This window comes from Mus musculus, chromosome 5 (assembly GCF_000001635.26).
Source record: "Mus musculus strain C57BL/6J chromosome 5, GRCm38.p6 C57BL/6J".
Lineage (NCBI taxonomy): Eukaryota > Metazoa > Chordata > Mammalia > Rodentia > Muridae > Mus > Mus musculus.
The window spans coordinates 101,228,938-101,243,904 of NC_000071.6; the positions used below are offsets into that span (position 1 = coordinate 101,228,938).

Sequence of the window (14,967 nt, forward strand, 5' to 3'; positions counted from 1 at the left end):
CCCTTTGTTGGTCTCATGATTATCATTAGTGGCTTTGGTTGAAAAAGGAAGAATAAATATCTTTGTGAAATCTTTGACCTTCATTTTTTGTAATTATCATGTCGTAGCTTTTTTGGTAATGACTGCTTTGCTGCAACTTTTCTGTACAAATTAGAAAACATTACTGGTAAAGCCAGATAGTCAGGTGCAAGTTGTTTCTTTTCGTGTCACATATTCACTCTTGAAAGAAAATACAAATGAGACACCTTTATATTTGAATAATATTTATTCATTTGATAGTTCTTTTCTGGATAAATAGTAGACTATTGCCTGAAATGTACATACTTTTACACATACACATACATATTCATACACCCAAACATATATACACATAGACATAAACATACATATTCATACACCCAAACATATATACACATAGACATATACACACATATAAATACAAACATCTACAAACATCCACCACACCACATCCATACACACCACACCCAAACATGCCCCCCTCAAAACCTGAGGAAGTTAGAGTTAGATAATAAATATGTAGACTCTCCAAGGACAGCAAGGCTAGAGGTATAGCAGTAACTACAAGATTTCGAGGGGATGGTGAGTAAGCTGGCCTCCATTGCCTGCCCCACACAGGAAAGAGCAATACTCAATGGTGCATGCCCTTAGCTAACACCACTTCTCAAAAATATCCCTGAAGGGATGGCTGCATCAGCAATTGATACACCATGGAGCAGAGGCCAGCTTTCACAATAACTAAATCCTTTCTCAGCTTTGGGGATCTAAACCAGAAGCTGTGAGAGTCTCTGAGGCTGCCATTTTAGATCATTGGAAAATAAATTAACAGGAAAAATGAGTCTTAAAACGAGAAGCAGCACAGATACCATAGCAGATGCATTCTGATTCCTGAGCAAATGATGCAGACTGCAGGGCTCTGGAGATTTCCCAACCCCTTCTCCTGAGGCCCCACTCCAGTCAGTATTCCTACTGTGGCACTGTTCCTCAGGTTCAATCCCTTGGTGTATAAAGAACCGGGCAGAAGCTGGAAGGAGTCTAAGAAGTCCTGCAGCCTAATACTCACGCTTCCAGACTGGTAAATAGAAAAGACAGAGGACTTGATTAAGATCATGTAGAGATACAATAATTTCTCTGATCACAGCCTGCATAAGGCACAATACAGCCCCACAAATACTCCGCTACAGTGATAACTCATGAATATTATCAATCACAATAATCACATCACTGGAGAGACATGAGTATTAACAATATTTTCACTTCAAAGCACTGGAAATGTTTTCTCTCCACATTTTCAGAAAGCAAATTGCTTTTGTGATGGATGGCCCAGAACATTCAGTCACTATGAGAAAGTGTGACCCATGATCTTTCCTAAGTTCTTTTTCTAGATTAATCTTTACTCTCCATGCACCTGCGATCCAGCCATGTTATTCCTCAAACACACTTAGTTTTTGGTCTTATTTTTATTTGTGAAAGAAAATGTATTCATTTCTATGTACAGTTGTTCATAGTGCTTTTTCCATAAAATGCCAATTCTCTATCCAGGTCATATATTTGAAGTGTCTGAGGAAATTTAGAGAAACACTGATGTTCAGATCTCTGGAGCCCTGATCTAATTGGTTGTTTTGAAGGGTTGGGGGCGGGGGTGTCAGCTAACAAATATAAATTATGAACAACAAAACTTAACACACTTGACAACTTCATACAATTATGGTAGCCAGCATTATAACAAGACTTAGCATCTAGAACATAGGTATAGGTCTTCTGAAGTGGAAATTTCTGGTTTCTTTGGAAACTCAGTTATATCATAAGATATTTTTCTGGGGCACACAGGTGAAAGGATGTTTTGCTGAAGCTGAGACATGAGAGGACTTGCGATGTTTGGGAAGAATAGTAACATGGCCCCACAGACTGTGAGGAGACTCTGGCCTTGGTTCACCTTGCATCACATTGCAGATCTTAGCTTGTCATGATTTCATAGAAAGTAGCTCACCAAAGAACTTCTCATGATATTCCAGTGGCCTCTTGCTGCTTCTGCCAACTTGGGCCAATTGGTGGAGCCTTGAGGTTTCTTCTAGATCATATGGCCATTGGTGACTTGTGAGTGGTGTTTGTTAGTGGACTGGACCTTTGCTGTGATTCATGTTGGATGGTTTGCTAGTGAACTGAACTGCTGACAACAAAGATTAGAATTGCCCCCAAAGAACTGTTTCTTTTTTTTTTCCCATTTTTTATTAGGTATTTAGCTCATTTACATTTCCAATGCTATACCAAAAGTCCCCCATACCCGCCCACCCCCACTCCCCTACCCACCCACTCCCCCTTTTTGGCCCTGGCGTTCCCCTGTACTGGGGCATACAAAGTTTGCGTGTCCAATGGGCCTCTCTTTCCAGTGATGGCCGACTAGGCCATCTTTTGATACATATGCAGCCAGAGTCAAGAGCTCCGGGGTACTGGTTAGTTCATAGTATTGTTCCACCTATAGGGTTGCAGATCCCTTTAGCTCCTTGGGTTCTTTCTCTAGCTCCTCCATTGGGAGCCCTGTGATCCATCCATTAGCTGACTGTGAGCATCCACTTCTGTGTTTGCTAGGCCCCGGCATAGTCTCACAAGAGATAGCTACATCTGGGTCCTTTCGATAAAATCTTGCTAGTGTATGCAATGGTGTCAGCGTTTGGATGCTGATTATGGGGTGGATCCCTGGCTATGGCAGTCTCTACATGGTCCATCCTTTCATCTCAGCTCTAAACTTTGTCTCTGTAACTCCTTCCATGGGTGTTTTGTTCCCAATTCTAAAGAGGGGCATAGTGTCCACACTTCAGTCTTCATTCTTCTTGAGTTTCATGTGTTTAGCAAATTGTACCTTATATCTTGGGAATCCTAGGTTTGGGGCTAATATCCACTTATCAGTGAGTACATATTGTGTGAGTTCCTTTGTGAATGTGTTACCTCACTCAGGATGATGCCCTCCAGGTCCATCCATTTGGCTAGGAATTTCATAAATTCATTCTTTTTAATAGCTGAGTAGTACTCCATTGTGTAGATGTACCACATTTTCTGTATCCATTCCTCTGTTGAGGGGCATCTGGGTTCTTTCCAGCTTCTGGCTATTATAAATAAGGCTGCTATGAACATAGTGGAGCATGTGTCCTTCTTACCAGTTGGGGCATCTTCTGGATATATGCCCAGGAGAGGTATTGCTGGATCCTCAGGTAGTACTATGTCCAATTTTCTGAGGAACCGCCAGACTGATTTCCAGAGTGGTTGTACAAGCCTGCTGGCGTGGATGTGGACAAAGAACTGTTTCTAAACGGCTACAACCCCTGTTTCCGTTTTACCTTTCTTTGTCCCTACCTCTGGTGGATGGTGGGCTAGGAGGGAGGCTGAAGCATTTAAGAACCCTTATTAAAGTAAGTCGTGAAAAATCTAAGCCTACTTCTGCTTACTACAGTTTCTTCTGGAGGAGCTCCATCTCCCTGTGGTTTCTCTGTTCCTTCGAAGAGTTGGTCTCTTCCTCTGGTAGCTGGATGCAGGGAATCTCTGATGTGCTGTCTGTCACTATTTTGCCTTGTGTAACATGTTATCTAATGGACTCAAAAAGTGTGTAGCAATTTAGGTTTGCTTTCTCTAACAGCCTGCACTGGTGTTAGGGAATTTATGCATGTCCTTGTACACATTGTGCCCTTTATGTTGCATAGTAGGATTTCATGGTATGGGTAAGCCATGGTTTGCATGGTAATGGTGAACTGAGCTGTTTGGCTATCCTGAACAGTGTTTTCATGGGTATCTACCTGTTACCATTTCTGGGTCACATGGTAAGTGTATGTTTAGTTTTATAGGTAACACTATAGTGTTTATCCAAAAAACTGTACCATTTGTGTTACCACCACAGACGTGTGAGAAATAACAGTTGTACTACATTCTCACCAACATTTAGTGTTATTGGTCTTTTTACTGTAACTATTCTAATGAGTATGTAGCCAGCTAAGCCATCATCATTTTTAATCGAGGTTGGTTCACGCATCACTATTAATAATGTATTCTCTGATGGTTTTCATGTCAGCCGGGATGAAGGCGATTGTCATGCAGTGTTCTGTCATGCCATGCCTAACAATTTGAACCATATATATTCCTTAGCCCCTAACCCAAGCTCTGATTTTCCCATGAAAACTTCTCATTGAAGGCAGGAGTCATTTTTTTCTTTCCTAAAACCTACATCACTTACTAGTATTTAGCACATCTTCTTTACATTTGAATTATTTATGTATGCAATTACCTTATCCAGTAGACTCTTAGGTCTTCGGGGTCTAAGATTTTTCTTTATGTACCTAACTTTTGTAGACCTTAATGAATATTTGTTAAATGACTATGAATATTTGCAACATTTGCTCCATATTTAATGTAACAAAGTGATGATATTAAGATCACAGACTCTGGAGCCAGACTGTCTGCTTTTGAATGGTAGTTCGGAAACATGTGACCTTTGTGAGCTAGGCAAGAAGATTAATCATTCTAAACCTCGGTTTTCTAAATATGACACATATTTTTGGATTATGCTTAGCACATGAAAAGTAGAATGCCAGTATCATTTACTTGCAGAGTATGTGTGCTTCTGCTCTATGCTGAAAAATGAAGATTAGAAACCAGGGCGTGAAAGCAAGGGGAAAAGAAGAAGAACGAAAGAGGCTTAAGCTCTAGCGAGCTGTGTGGTTTAACCGTAGGGTGTGTTCTGAGAATTCTGTTACTTACTAAGTAATTTCAGCATGAATGAATGAATGAATGAATGAATGAATATCACAGTCTACTTATGCAGATGTAGTCCTCTTCATACAGGCTACATGGTATACAGGCTCAATGTTACTCCTCACTAAAGGGCTGCACAATATGCTCTCCTCTTGATTGGTGTAGGTGGTTGTAACACAAAAGTATTTGTCCATAAAAACAAAGGTTGCAGTGAAAATGCTAGCCCATCTGTAATTGTTTGCACTGCTACATTCCTGTGGAGTTATTCTGCACTTGTGGTCTTTCATGAAAATGCTCTTATATGCTCATAATTGTGCTGGCCTTGGGAAAAGGTGGAAATGAAATATCTTTTAAAGCCCTATCAGTTAAATTTTCTACGGTGGGACTGCACAGTCAGTGAGGACTCACCTCTGTCTTCCCATGGTCAGGCACATGGACATTGAGCCATGCCTGTTTGGGGGAGGTTTTCCCCCTTCAGTGTGCCTCCTATCACTTGCTGGTATCACTTCATCTGGAGTGTCTCCGCCCTCTAGCCAGTGGGTTTGGCTTCGCATCAACCTTCTCAACCAAGATGGTGGGCTCTTGTTTTTGGCCACCCTTTCCTCATGGCTTGTCACGATCCAGATAATATTGGGTCACCTGACAGAGAACAACTTTTATTACAAGCATCCTTTTGTCTTCAAGGCATGTTTTTGCATTCGAGAACAACCTATGCTTTCCAGAAGCAGAGCCTTATTATCATGGGAAGAGAAAGCTGAGCTATGGCAGTAGTCACAGTGACGATTATTTCTTGGGTTTTTACAATGTGCTAAACATGGCGCTCACTATATGGCTATCACGCTTAATCCTAATTATATTACAAAGGAGAAACTACTGCTCTCCACAGAGTGTAAGTGAGGAGGAAGAGGATTCAGTAAGTTGTTTAATATCGCTCTGCAGCTAAGAAGCCAAACTCTCTTCCTTTCCTCATTCACTCATTTGGTCACTGTAACACTGGTACTTATTGTCCTAGGTTTGTTTGTAGCAGATGAAATACCTCTTAATATGTGCTGTTATTATTACTGTGGGGATGTGTGCATGTGCGATGTGATGATGATGTGTGTGTATGTGTGCATGCATATGTGTGCATATGTGAAATGTATGTGTGTGATGTGATATGTATGTGTGCTTGGGTGGTGTGTGTAGGGGATTTGTGTGTCTGTGTGTTATGTCATGATGATGATGATGTGTGTAGGCATGCATGCACATGCAAGCATATGTGATGTGTGTGTATGATGGGATATGTATGTATGCATGGGTGATGTATGTGTCTGTGTGTGATGTGTGTGCATGTGTGTACATATGTGCATATGTGGCATGTGTGTCTGTGTATGTGATGTCATATGTATATATGCATGGGTGATGTGGGGATGTGTGTGTCTGTGTGTGATATGTATATGTGTGTGTATGTGTGTATATGTGTGCATATGTGATATGTGCATGGGCTTTCTTTGTGGTATATATGCGTACATGTGTGATACATGTGGATGCATGTGTGTATATGTGTGTGAGCAGAGGTTTATGTTGGATGTCACACTCTATCACTCTCCATTTTAGTTTTAGCTCACTGAACCCAGTGCTTGCTGATCCAGCTACATTAGCCGACCAGTGAGCCCCAGGGATGCTCTTTTTGTTGTCTCTTCAGTTCTGGGATGACAGATGAGAGTACCCAGCTTTTTTACTCGGCCCTGAGGAAATGAACTCAGGTCTTTGTACTTGCATGACAAACACTCCAACAACTGAGACGTCTCCCCAGAAACACACATCGTGTTTACGAGCAGAGAGACCTTAATTGGCAGTAATAATTCCCTTCCCTTCAAATTCCCTATTTAAAAGATGTCCTTTATCTACAGCGTGCTTGTCCAGAAGTGAAGCTAGAATATGTCACAAATGCTTACAGCAAAGGCATCAAAGTAAGAGAAGAAGTTGTCGGGATACCTCTAGTCCTATTGAGAGCAACTCTTTGAAGCCACTGACCATGTCTGTGCTTTAGAGTCTTGAATGGCATTACTGTGAGAGAAACAGGCACCTTCAGCTTTAGAGGGATGAGCTCAGAGACCTGGGAAAGGTCCATGCTCAAACTCGTAAGTAAGTTTTATGGTCCTCATTTAGCATGGCATTCCCGAAAGCAACCTTGTGGGTAGGCCTCTGCAGGAATAGTGTGTGTGTGTGTGTGTGTGTGTGTGTGTGTGTGTGAACATTTTGGTGGAATGCATACTGAATGTCCCCCCTCTAGCAGCTGGTCAGGCACTAGCACTCCTATGTTAAGGACATAGGACACTCCATGTCTTTAGCATGGAGTTAGGGCAGCCGCTAAAATTTGTCGATCCCGTTTTTCAGGAATTTTGGATTTTTTTGTTTCACCTTTGTTCCAAACTACAACGTATCTTTTCTTCCACGATGGAGAAGAAAGTGGCATTTGTGAATTCCAGGGGATAGCTTCATGTAAGAGCCAGCTGGCTTGATTTCCCATTGAAATAAATAAAATATTTCATTGGCTCCTGGAAACACCCGTCTACTTGTCCTCTGATTGTGTTCATGCCCTAGGAGGGAAGGAACCACAGAGGTTATTTGAAGTTTAACTGCTGCTCAGACTGTAGCAGGGAGGGAGAAAGCAGCTTTGAGTGAGGAGTCCCCTCTCTTCCAGTGTTCTGTGGTGCGGTTGCGGGGTTCGTTTATTCAAACATCCAATGTTTTGCAGCCACCCTATGGTGCAGAATCTCACCAGATGTTCCCTGGCTCCTCCAGGCAAACATGGCCACTGTAGGGCACAGAGAACCCGCTGTTCTCCCTGCTCATGGAGGGCTGGCTGGGAGCTCTCTGCAGGATTAGAAAATGGTGCTAATGAGGCCTGGGCTCCAAGCAGGATGCAGGTGTGAACCAGTTACCTTTTCACAGAGAAAAGCTTTGTCCTTCGAGACTCCGTTTGAGCTCACCTCTGTCCGTCATTCTCCGAGTGGAAAGCAGAATGAATGGAGGATTCATCCGTACTCGGAGGACTTACAGGGCCTTGGCTCGCATCATCTTCACAGGTGTGGGCCAGTGCGCAGAATTAACAGGGGCCAAGGACACAAGGCGAGTGTGAAGCTTCACAGTAGTATCTGCTATGGAAACAAGCTCGAGACACAGTTTTTATATCCACACTATCCAGGGGGAAACAAGGAACGTAACTAAAGATATTTTTTTGTCTGATGTGTCCAGTATAGCTCTCGTCCTTATAGCTATTGAGTGGGCCATTTGGTCATCTTGAAGCTAGAGGGAGATAGGCGAGAGGTAAATATGTAGAAACATAATACCACAAGAATGCTGCTCAACTGGAAATATTTCCAAAACACTATAGGCGGTATGGGAGAGAGATAATAATTAGAATAAACATTGATTAGTCAAACTAAAATTCCTCTCTATTTCCCGTTCTAAGAGACCTCAGACTTTATTTTAGATCCCACCATTCACCACATGATAATAGGCTTCATGGGAACAATGTCAGGTCCAGCTTTGGGGAGTTTAAGCTGATTATCTTAATCAATATTGGGAATGTTGTTATTTTCTCATATGCGTAATTTGTGAGCAGTTATGCAACCACCTCTGGCCAGTAATAGTGGGAGGGAGAACTTCAGGCAAAAGTCTCCTCATGAGAAGTAGGGAGAGAGAGAGAGAGAGAGAGAGAGAGAGAGAGAGAGAGAGAGAGAGAGAGAGAGAGAGGATCTTAATTTCTCTACAAGTTGCCACAATGAAGATGGTGCCTAAGTCACAGTAGCAGTTAGTGTAGCAACTGTCAGCCCATCTCATCGATGTTTCCTGTGGCTTCAAGGTGAATCTTCTACAAGTTGCATCAACATAAGGTGGGTTAGGAAAATGCTGTGGAGAAAGTACTCCCCTTCTCTGAGGAAGGGGAGGGGCAATGGTGGGAAGGATTTGTAAGGGTGGCCCTGGGACAGGAGGAGGGAGGGGGCTGTGATTGGGATGTAAAGTGAATAAATGATGACGATGTCACTATTTGAGGACACTATTGAAAGAAGCATAGAATCTTGATAACTGGAATACAGAGAGCAAAATGTTTTCATTGATGAGATTAAAGTGAGATAAGGACATTGCCGATTTTAACAATAAGTCAGAAAGGAAGGCATAGAGATCAGAAAGCTTAAAGAATGCTAGTTTTGATGGGCATTTGATTTTCACATATGGCCATTAGTCCATGAGGGATATCAGCCATTCTTAGGAAAGAAATTAGTGAGGCTATTCTTAAATGCATAAAATAGCTAGATACGTGGGAGATAAGACTGTGGAAATTATAATAAACATTTAATAATTGCACAAAATGGAGGGAGCCAGACAGTGCAGCTCTCAATATGACTTTCACAATTATGAGGATCAAAATAGAAAAGAAATTTGATTATTAAAGTGAACTCATTCTATTCTTAAAGACAATTCCCTGGGTTCTCAGGAGTTTTCACTTTTAGATTTACCTAGGACACTGTGGAAAACATCAAGGATAGTGCCCCACCAGATTCTGCACTGTGAATCCATCAAAAGCTTTTCAACTAAGGGCCAATTAAAGTATATGAAATGCTCAGATGAGCCTTGAGAGGCAGAATGGGAAAGCAAAGTTGGTCCAATGTAATGGGGAGAGTTAGCTGGGGTAAGATCGTTGGAATCTGTTTTATTCCTCATACACTCCGAGGGGGAAAGGAAGGCGTTTGGGGAATACCTGATTTTAACTGATCTGGAAAGCTTCTCACATTGATGAGCAGTCAGTGGCAGCTACAGCAGAATTGAACCTTTAAGGAAGAAAAAGATAATATAAGAAAGAAACACAGGGAAAGATGATAAAAGCGATCCTAAGAAATGACAGCACTCAACTTCATGCAGATACATTTTAATACCTGTTGACAACATATAAAAATTTCTAGACAAATGGAAAACCCAAATTGATTTCAAAGCAGATTGCGTGAGAGAGCCAGCGATGGAAGTGCATGATTTTCTCTGTGTGACTCATCTCTGTGAGTTACAGAATATGTCAAAATAACGGATACTGATAGAAATCAGGATTACATAGAAAGTGCAGATTGATGTCAGAGGACACCAGGAAACATCTGGGGGTGGTAAAAGTGTTTTAATTGGAGCAGTAGTTGTAGCTGCTTGTATTCTAATGCTACTTGGGTCCCCAAATACAGTTTGCATGAGAGAGTCTGCATAGTGCTTCTGGGAACTTGCTCCCAGTTAATTCTGATTGATTAAATAAGGATGCTAGCAGCCAGCAGACAATGGCCAGGGAAGAGGGAAAGAGGCAGAATTTAGGGTTCCTAGGCTGAAGAGCAGACCACAAGGTCTGAGAGAGAAAGAGACACCATGCCAAGAGAGTGTGCAGGGTAGAGAAGCAGAGTTGCCATGTAAAGGGGCCAAGAGTGCAGCTCAGCTGGGCCAAGAGCAGCCAAGATGGAGCATAGAAATTAGTAAGGAGTAGCTCAGAATTATCGGCGGGAGCTAGATTCTAACAGCATGGAGGTTAGGCAGTTGTCCTGCTATTGTGCTGCTTAAGGCATATTAAAATATAAAGGCTGCGAGTGTCTTTCATTCAGGAACATAAACAACTGAGGAGCGGGTAGCAACCCCGTGCCAGGGATTTATAAAAATATTAATACTACAAGCAGTTATAATTATATACATTAGCCAAAACTAGAGGTGTGAAAAAAGCACAACGCAACAAATCAAAACCTAAATGTGAAAGTGAAAGGAAACTGGAACAAACTGAAGACTGGTGAACAGGAGGGAAGTTGTCCAAAGCTCCCCCCAAACCACGAAACTCCGATGCCGTTACCAGTAAAAGCCTTCCAGCTCTCTAGTGACCAGCGAGTCTCCAGCGAATCTAATGCCTTTATCCATGCGCTACCGCAACCTCATGTGTGGTCTGGGACCAGCGGCTGATCTTTGCAGTGGCTGGTGTATTTAACTGTAGTGACAGGAAACAGAATGGTAATCAGCAAGAGGACTTCCTTAAAGCCGAAAGATGAGTGCACCACGTTGATTCACATTCCAGTTCACCCTTATCTTGATGAAGGCAGGCTCTTAGGTCAGCTCTGGTATGTAAGGATACAGATGTAAATGAAAAATATCTGTGTCAGTCTTAGCTGCCCCTGGATAGAGAAGGCATGTTCAGCCACAGGCGTCTCAGAGAGCTTCTGAAGAGACTATTTATGACGATGTAGACAGGGCTTGAGAACAGAGCAGCCTACCTTCTCTGGTAACAAAACACCACAAGGTAGACTTAGAGGGATAAGGAGTGTGAGTGCTTATAAGAGCCCAGAAGAGAGATGTGCAAGATGCAAGACATATTCGTTGGCTCCTTGTGTATTTTATCAAGAGTGTATATTGAATTTTGTTAGGTTTCTCTTGGGCATTTTTACACTATAATCTCTCCAGAGCAGAAACACTACTTGGTAAATCATTGGAAGAATTTTTACCGAAGCTAAAGAAATATTTGTTGTTACTATTCTTGAATCTAGTGCCCTAAGTACAAATATATGAGTCAACAATAGAAATACACAACATAAAGGTGAGGGGTGGGGATGTAGCTCGGGGGTAGAGTGTTTTCACAGCAGGCTCGGGGCTCTGAATTTGTTTCTTAGTGCTGTAAATTTGTAGTAGAGATGATAATAATAACAATAAAACACTGGAAAGATGGTAGCACTAAAATATTTGAAAGGGGTGAACAAACTCTGTTGTTTACAGATTATTTAACGAAAACTTTGGAAATAAGTTTATAAGTTAATTAAAATGTTATGTCAGGAGAGCCACAAAATTACTATAAATTAGTAAAAAAAAAAAAAAGATACAACAACCACCCTGTTAGGAGACATAATTGCAGGGAACGCCCCTTTTTATAGCAGCACCAAGACACAAAAATATCAAGGGTGAACTTCACCGAAGTCATGAAGAATTGAAGGGACATACTTCAGTCATGAGGTGCGTCTCATGTTTGGAAACTCAACATCAGAAAGTGCTCAATGTTCCATGAGTTCATCCGTGAACAACCATGTTCCCATTGATAATAAAAATACCAACACACAAGTTTTGAGGGCTGCAGGGACGCAAGAACAATGCTGAAAAGAAGTCCTGAGTGTCCGTTGGGGGGGGAAAACATTTTTCAGAATTTTATCTTTCAAAAATAAGAGCACTGCAAGGAGGCACATTTCAGATACCGCAGGTATGAGATGTTCTCATTAACTGAGTGTGCGTTTACACTGAGAAAGCCACGCAGAGCAAAGTAAGACAGACTGGTAAGATTGAGAGAGACTTGATAGACAGAGTCGCCTATAAGAACAGTGTGTAGTAATGGTGATACCTCCTATACAGGGAGGACAGACACACAGACTCCCAGTGTGTGCTTGGCTCCACAGGCCGACATTTGGAAAGGAGACAACGAATCATCCCTTCATACCGTTTGCCATGACAAATACTGAAAGAGTCAATGACTCCACCACACCAGACATAAATAATATGACAGAGAATGAGGGAATTCTTCAGCAGTTTTGATTTAATGAGGAACTTTCTCAGTGCAGCTCAGAATTCAAGACAACAGGCTAAGGGTCCTGACTCATAGTATGAAAGGCTAGCCAACAGAAAGGCTAGTCAACAGAGAAGCTTATACACAGTGAGGGGAGGGGCATGGGGCTGGCGAGAACTCACAGCAGAGAGTTCATGTCTGTTTTATACCTAAAAGGTCACTGCTTGCTACTCATAGAACTGATTCTGTTTATGAGCTATATGTCATGCAGTGCACAGTAGTGCCTATCCTGATATATCGTATGTACTGGTATAACTACATAATATTAATTCCGGGCTGACGTATTTTTCATCTATAGATACATTGTTTCTGGAATACAGCTGGAAACAAGTAGGTGACGAGAAAGATGTGTGCCACCATGTATGTTCTTTGGGCTTACACATTCTTCCTTTTCAAAATGTCGTTTTCATACTAATTTTAAAAGCTAGCACACAAACCAGTGGATTTCACAATGGCATTTCTTATTCATTCTTTATTCATTTGTGTTCTGCTCCCCTCCCTCTCCTGGTCCCTGCACCGCACACACCCCCACCGCCCTCTTTGCTCCTTCTTCCACTTTCATGTTACATGTATAGAATACAAATTTTGAGCACATTTTTCAGCAGGGTTGTCATCTCCATGTCTGATTGTGTAAGATTAACTGTGAAGTGTAGCTGCGACATCTTCATAGTACGATGTTGCAGGCAGAAGTGTCAGGCTTGGAGTGGCTACTTCCCTTGTAGATGTGACTGTCTTGGAGACATCTCTAGTTTAATCTCTTTTATGCATTTGTACTTTTCTGGGCTAGAGAGCACCCTGTTTTATATTCTCTGTCCACTTGACCATCTTGTACCCGAGACTGCATAAAGGACAGGAAAATTTGACTCGTAGTTCCTGAAGCTGACTACGTTAAGATCGGGGTAGAGACAATAGCATTGACACAAAGGGAAAGTGTTTCCTAAGTAATCCTAGTAGATTCTTAGATGGTCCACAGGCACATGCTGAAAAATATCAGGTTTGAATTTTGCAAACCAAAGGCTGTGTCATTCCTATACTTTTGAGTCCATTTTTTTAAATAAGTTAATACTGGTTTATAAAAAATATTGACATTTCCAGAGTTGAATATTATATTGTTTAAACTATCTAATGCCATAATGTTGCTGATGAGATTTTCAAGCACATATATTAATCAACATTAAATGTTATACTATCATTCAGTGAAATAAAAGAACACATAAAATAATCACAGAGAAGACTTGAGCTTTAGGAAAGGAAGACAGAAATCCTGACTGTCAGGAAGAGGAGCGGACAGTCCCTAGGCTTCAGGTACGGATGGACCCTAAAGAGTGTTTCATGCTTACAGTGGTCTTGGCTCCTATGAAGTAGCTTCTCTATAACAGGGACCCTGGATTTTTTAAACAACTTAGTATATATTTAAAAGATCCTGAAGTCTATTGACTCTAAAGCATTGCACTTATTTTTAAGAAAAAATCTGAAGGAAGACAACAGGCTCTCTTTCAGCAGCTCCAGGCTCCTTGTTACATGTAGTAGCTCTCCATCTGTGACAGGCAGGGAGCCAAAATTGTCTTGGAAGAACAAGCAATAAAATAAAAATCCTGTTTTCAAGGTGCCCCTCCCTGCTCTCCAGGGTCATTGCTGACTCTCAGGTTGTATTGGTTTTGAAGGCGTGATCACACGGCACCTGGGCTCTGCCCCTTTGTACTCAGGCAGTGAGAGCTGGTTACACATTTCCAACCACCAGGAGATGCTAATGCACATTGTTGCAGTTATCTTTTATTTTACAATATGTTGCCATTTATAAAATCGTGGTACTTGCCAGAGGAGTCCATTTCCAGTCAGAGAGATCCCCAAATAAACCTAAAATGAGTGTGCAAAAGTAATCTGAGTGAGAAATTCAGGTTCTGGTGTCTCTATAAGATCAGTTCCAGGGCTGCAGAGATGGCTGACTGCTCTTCCAGAGGTCCTGAGTTCAATTCCGAGCACCCACATGGTGGCTCACAACCATCTGCCATGGGATCCGATGCCCTATCTAGTATCTCTGAAGAGAATGACAGTGTACTCATATACATAAATAAATCTTAAAAACATTATAAAAAAGATAAGTTCTGAACTTTGATTCATTTCTCACACATAGACAGACTTCATTCACCCCTCCTTTTGGTGAGAGCCGCATGGCAGGTAAGTCCTTTCAAACTACAAATGGGCATGGTTTCAGTTTTTTCTTTCACTTTCCTCAATTCTGCTTAATCTGAAGGCAGTGGGCAGCTCTTTTGTCAGTAGCATCTAGAAAGATGACAGGAGGAAAGAACTGTTAGGTGGGATCAGGCAGCGTCACCTGCGTTTGACAGAAACAAATGCTCCATCCTGAGAGAGACCGATCAGAACCACATGGTCATATTTCAAGGTCATCATTTCACAACTTGTAGCCACCATGATCAAGAACAAAAGCTGCTCCTTCGCATGCACACAAGATGCTTCAGAGCCTCTTCTCTTCTTTAGCCATGCAACTGGATCTTTCCTGTAGCAGAAAACAGCTTCCTGTTGCTTTCCAGAGCCTGGCATTGGGCTGTCTCTTTTTCCTCTGCCTTGTCATTTCAAGTTGTTGT

General features: G+C 41.8%; 1 long non-coding RNA gene across 1 annotated transcript; it reads right to left on the reverse strand.

Moving 5' to 3' along the window:
* Positions 1 to 251: 251 nt before the first annotated feature.
* On the reverse strand, positions 252 to 10,716 carry Gm36851 (predicted gene, 36851). The gene is made up of 4 exons (NR_166657.1): positions 10,616 to 10,716; positions 7,162 to 9,575; positions 5,167 to 5,397; positions 252 to 1,090 (listed from the first exon to the last, which is right to left on the reverse strand). It is a non-coding gene; the product is annotated as a predicted gene, 36851 (long non-coding RNA).
* Positions 10,717 to 14,967: the final 4,251 nt, after the last annotated feature.